At 41.6% G+C, this 6,000-nt stretch overlaps 1 long non-coding RNA gene across 1 annotated transcript in view; it reads left to right on the plus strand.

Annotated features, from left to right (window-relative positions):
* LOC141749016 (uncharacterized) overlaps window positions 1-4,329 on the plus strand; it is a 47,888-nt gene extending 43,559 nt beyond the window's left edge. The window contains exons 2-3 of the long non-coding RNA XR_012589199.1: window positions 2,994-3,191; window positions 4,217-4,329. This is a non-coding gene — a long non-coding RNA (uncharacterized LOC141749016). The remainder of the gene's footprint in view (window positions 1-2,993; window positions 3,192-4,216) is intronic.
* Window positions 4,330-6,000: the final 1,671 nt, after the last annotated feature.

The following is a 6,000-nucleotide window of genomic DNA, read 5'->3' on the forward strand; positions in this document are numbered from 1 at the left end:
AACTTAAGTCAAAAATAACCAGAGCCCATTTGCAGCAGCTGATGTTTTCTTCATTATCTTTCAATTTTCAATTGTGAAAATGCCTAAGCAGATAGATCCCGTCAGTTGTAACTCCTGGTCAGTTCACTATTTCTAAATCACAGCTATAAAATAAGTAAAATCTTATGTATTGAGGTGCACTATACTGGAACCACTACTATTGGAAATCAACCATTCCCTGAGACAGAGCAAATGATGCCTTTAATTATTTCCCCTTGCTACCTTTATTGGGTACAAGATACATAAAATAAATGTTTGGGTTTGTTTCTTTCTCTCCCCCTCAGATATAGCTGTCATACTGAGGAAGTAAAATTACGTGCTTTTTTTCTTGTTTCAGAATAAATAATTTTGTTGTCCTTTGACTTAAGTTTAAGACTGTGGCTTTCCTTTCGTGAGAAATGGCTAGGTATGCTGCTCCCAGTGAGGAACTGAAAGTAAAACTAGTGTCGCGAACAGAGAATAGGGGAGTTGCAATGAGCATTAGGGGCTTTGATTGCTTTGTAAGTTGTGTAGATCAAAAGACATACACTGGTAAATATGGGAGAGCTAAATTCTGAGTGATGGTAAAACTAACGGCTGCTTTCTGCACCTTATCAATAGGTGCCAGTGAAAGGCCACTATAATTGATCTAGGAAATGTGGGCCCCGTGACAATCAAACACTTGTAACCTTGAAAATCTTGCAATCTAGTGCTGAAGTAATTTTTTTCCAGGTTATGTTCTGCTGAATTGTGTTACAATGTGTAAAGTAACGTGACAAGACTAGACATGGGTCATTCAGTCTGTCAGTAATTCAGAGCTTGGCAAATTGGTCCTCCCTCTTCACCAGTCCATGAACTTCACAGATACTTAACTTATTCATGCTACGCTAGCTACCACATTATTTTAGCTGGAAAAGCTACTGTGATGTGTGAAATCTGAGGCTTTTCTTTTTGAAATCGGGCTGGTACCAGATGAGCGAACAGTATTATTATTTTCATTAAGATATCACATCCTGTCAACATGTAACATTGGCAATTGCATTTCAAATAATTGCGTGCCTGACAAATTGTATAGCGTCATTTGGACTATCTTTTTGCTGTGTTCATGATCCTTCTTATTGGGATTGATTTCCTGGGGTGGGGAAGGAGCTTTTATTCTTTTTGTAAACTCAGAGCTCCGGTAACTTTTTATGCACATAGTTGATATTGCTGACAATGATTTTTTTTCCCCCACTGGGTGCAACTAGTTCAATAATTCTAAAACTGAGAAGTCCGCCACATTCCAGAAAGTATTAAACTGATCCACCCCTTCTTTCTTACATGGGTTCTGAACAGAGTCTGTTACTGCCTGTTTCCAAAACAGTGAAAAAGAAATACCCTGGCTTTGGAGTTTCTTGAGGGTTTCCTTTGAAAAAGCCAAAAATAATTTCAGTGAAAACAGAACTTTCATTTGGTGGAAATTTCTGTTTATTTGAAAAACCGTTAACTATCAAAAATACGCAATTTACTTACCAGCTCTGTTATAAATCAAGAGTCTTAGTCCTGCAGTGTTTCTCATCACAATAGCAGACTTCTCATTTTTCTGTGACTCCTTGCAGCATTATGAGCGTGGCCTGGTTTTGATTTGGTTTCAGAGCCAGCATCTGTGAATCAGGCCTGTGAATTAAACACAACTGCTTTTCTCTTTTTCCTTTTATTTTTTTTTTCCATGTTAGTGGGAGCCGAACATAATAAATATTAGAAGAAATAAAGAATTACAATCAGGGTGTGAGGAATTCATTTTTTCCTTTGGAATGGAATCTCAGTATTAAACTACCAGGAAAAAGCCATGAAAGGAATAAGTGGTTTTTCCACTGCTTTGCACATTGTAGAGTCATTTCAACACGTGTAATATAGGTGTCAAATACTAATAAATCAGCTGTCAAATGCTATCAAATGCTTACTTTGCACAGGTGTAAATGATCACGTAAAATGCAAAGCACTGATCTGACACCAAACATCTCTGAGTACCATTTCTGTCTTCACCAGTTTTATAGAACTACTAAAAAAAGTCCAATAGGGAGTTTCTTCCTTGTTATTTAAGTTACTAGGTTTTTTTGACTGTTTTCTTACTTTTTGGGATGTGGCTCCCCTCTGCCTCCTTTCGCCCCTAGTTGACACCAAGGGAGAGAATACAGCAATTTATATAGAATTGCTTTGGACTGGGCTACAAAGAAAAATATGTTTCGTAGTAATATTACAAATGATAAAGCGTTTTCCCTGCCAAAACATCTCTGTAAGTGCCCCAGCATCATCAACTGATGGCAGCACAGCTCTGGGAATAAACAGACTTTCAGCTAATGGCAGGAATCATCAGGGGAAACACAAAACAGGTATTTCTTCCTGATACAGAATGAAACATACGATTAAAGTTAAATGCCAAATCCTATTGGCACTGGAGTGAATTAAAGTTTATTTTTCATTCCTGTTTATTCTTTCTTCTCTTTTTAGCTAATTTATCTTGTTTCATTTAATGCCAATGTTTCTTCCTTTCTATTTGGCCACTTTAGCGTAAGGGGGGAGAGCAGTTCATTTTAGGCATGTGGCCTTTTGGTAATGAGATTAAAGCTTTAGGCAAAGCCCAGATCCTAAAGCGCAAACAACGCGGGCTCTCCGGGCCTCTATTCGGCCCTCCAAAGGCAGGGGTCAACGTACTGTGACCCCAGGCACTTCTTTGCCTCTTCAGCAGGACAGCTGGAGTCTGCGCCCTGGTGCCATGCGTACACGCATGTGATACTGTGACACTCAGCTGCTTAATGCATAATGTTTACGTAAGGCTGTATACTTCCAAAGCACACTTGATAACCTTAATGTAAGATGTATTGTATTGCAATACTTATTATGAAGGAACTATGATGCAAACTTTATTATGATGAAACCACGTCTTCACCTAACAATTCAAAATGACTAAGTTTCTCTCCATTGTCTTGTTTCAGACTTTCTTGTGAAAAATAAATACATCTGTCTCACTGTTGGCTGACTGAAGCACACAACTATTAATTAGAGCTGGGCCGGTTCTGTATAATACACTGTGAACGTGCCAGTTCTATGGCTGTTTCCTCTCCACCATCCTGCTGACTGGCCAACATTTATTCCAGAATACTGGGCACTTGCTCCGTTACCAGGAGCAGCAGGTATATGTATGGCCTAACCTGTCTGAGAGTGTTGGGTTTTAAAGATAATGACCTTAAACATAGAAGCTGCACCAGCTGTATTGGCACAGAGCTGGATTGCTCTTAGAGGCAACACCTGCAGTTAGTCAGGCAGACACACCAGCCGCAGAACACAACTCAGGACGCTGGGGCAGCCCTTGTCGCTTTGAGGGTAAGCAATTACATTTTAGGGACAGCAAAAACTTCTCCCTTTCCCACAACTAGCCCCTCTTGTAGACAGCCAAAGCAAAAAACTCACATCTAGTAATAGGGATCTACTACTCTGTGATTACATGTTTCATTGTCATTTTTTAAAAAGCAGTGCAAGCAGTGCTTACATTTTCAAACATGTGAAGTCAAATGTATTTTTAAAAAGTTTAAATACTACAAAAGATCCAATTTTTTAAGTATCAGTTATCGTAAGAGCATTTTAATACAGGGTTCTGTATTTACTTTCATAATTTTGGGATTACATCAACAGAATCGCATAATGAAGACATAGTAAAATCTTAATGTATTTCTAACTGTAACTCAGAATAATGGGAGTTCTTTATTTTAAAAAACAAGTTCCAAAAAGAGTATTTGCCCCTACCTTAGATTACCACACTCCAACATTCATGCAAAGGATGCTCTATTAAGATGCCAGCTTTGGCTGGCCAACAGAAGCAGAAATGGATGATGGTCTAATGGAACGGGAGCGAGCTGCAGCAGTTGTGCTGTGCTGACACTGAATTGGCTCACTTCAATTGATTTCTTTGATGTACAAATATAAAACTGTAGTAATTCATAACTCATCTATAAATTCATCATTTAAAAATACTTGTTTTTCTCTCCTCCATCCCAGCCTCAAATCATCAAAGACGCCCTTATTTGCAGACAGAATTATAATAGTGATTTTATAAGTGCCTAAACATTTGTAGTAGGTATAACAAATGATGAGAGCACATGACCTGCCTTTAAACAAGCCTCTGTAAATTCTTTTCCGTCTCCCTCCCTTCTCACCCCAGCAAGGAAGAGCAGCGCAGGCAGGAGGCTGCGGTACCGCAGCAGGAAGCAGCAGTGGGAGAGCGGGAAGCCTTTATCTCAGGACTGCTGCCAAAGGTAAGAGACCCTCAGGCTGGGCCCGGCGAGGCTGTGAACCCCCACGCCTGCAGTCAGGGCTCAGTCTGAGCACGGCACACACCCCTACGCACAGCAGCAGTCGTGGAGAGCGGCTGAGGCCACGGAGGAAATTCATAACAATTTGAGTTAGCCCACATTTTGTCACATTACCAAAGATATTCTGTAAATAAATATATTAATGGGCCACTTACTTGTAGATAGCAATTACTTAAACTAGCATTCAGCTTTTAATGCACAGCCATGCATTTCTAAAGGAGAGTGTTCTCGCTGTGTATTACTATAGATCCAGATTTTAAATTGAGATTGGTCACTATTGATTTTGTTAGAGTTTATTATGATAGCAGACACAAGATTCATAAAAATTGCTGAAATACATTGTCCATTAACCTGCCTGCATTTAGCCAAGATCACCTTGTGTCCAGCTAACACCAACTTTATTGGCATAATGCCATTTCAAAGGCAATTTACAAACAAGGAGATACTTTGTAGGGAACTGGAGCTATCAGAGACCAGATGGAGAGGGGCTGTGGGTGCTGCACCCCAACCTCGGCTGTGCCCCCCCAGCCTGCAAACGCCCATCCCCAGCTGAGCTTCCTGCAGCCCATACACTGCATCAAAATGGGCTTTCAGTGTCCCTCTGCTCTGCCACTTTTAGGAGGTGCTGAGGACACTGGCACAGCTGAAGTCCTGCTCCTCTCAGGCATTTTCATTTGAAAAAAACCAACCCAAAAGCCAACATGTCCCTCTTGGCTACCAGCACTGTAGCCAGCTGGGGCTGTTCATCTCACTGCCTCAACTGAGGGGGAGCACGGTGAATTCTGAATTGCCTTCTGCCCTGCTCTACCCTCAGGCTGGAGGGTACGGATTCTCCAAAACTCTCCTCCTGAGACTGTTCCACTGTTTAAAAGACAAGATGAACAAGGAGGGTGAGAACTGTAGCTGAATGTGAAATTGTGTCCATGAGAAATTAAAAAAAAACCCCACCTCAACATCACCTGTGTTTGCTGTGCTGGACCACCGGGCAGGAACGAGATCATGGGGCTGTGCAGCTTTCTGAAAGCAGTGCACACTGACCTTCACTGCACACGGAACCTCAGAGGACAGGGACGGTTACTTTGCTGCTCTTTATAGCTTACTTTTAGATAGAAAGACAATTAATTCTTCCCTTAGTTTTGTCTTCTCTGAGTAAACAATCCCATCTCCTTCTGCCTCTTAATGACATGATCAACAGAGACTTAGGAGATATGACATGAAAGCTACTTCCTCAATTTCTTGCCTTGTGTGCTCAGTTGCAGTGCCTGGAACCAGACAAAGTCTACGCTGAGGCTTTGTACGCTGCCGCATGCTGTGTCAGACCTCACCCCCCAAAGTCCGTGTGGTGGGTGGGCAGACAGGCAGCGCTGTGGTGGGGGACTGCTGCCTGCTCTGACTCCCTGCTGGGAAGTGGCTCCTTGGCTCCACGGTCACCGTCCCGCATGCCATGCTGCAGCAGGCAGAAACAGCACAAACAACTACGCCAGACCTCTATGCAGGAGAGTGTCATTTGGAATATTCCTGCGGAGATGACAGGAAGTAAATTTAAAAAATTTGAAATCCCCACTTTTATATGGGCTATTCAATCATAATTGGCTTGTTGTTGAACCCATTGCTTGTTCTGGCTTTAACAGGC

The sequence above is a fragment of the Larus michahellis genome, chromosome 9 (genome assembly GCF_964199755.1).
Source record: "Larus michahellis chromosome 9, bLarMic1.1, whole genome shotgun sequence".
In the NCBI taxonomy this organism is placed as follows: Eukaryota; Metazoa; Chordata; class Aves; order Charadriiformes; family Laridae; genus Larus; species Larus michahellis.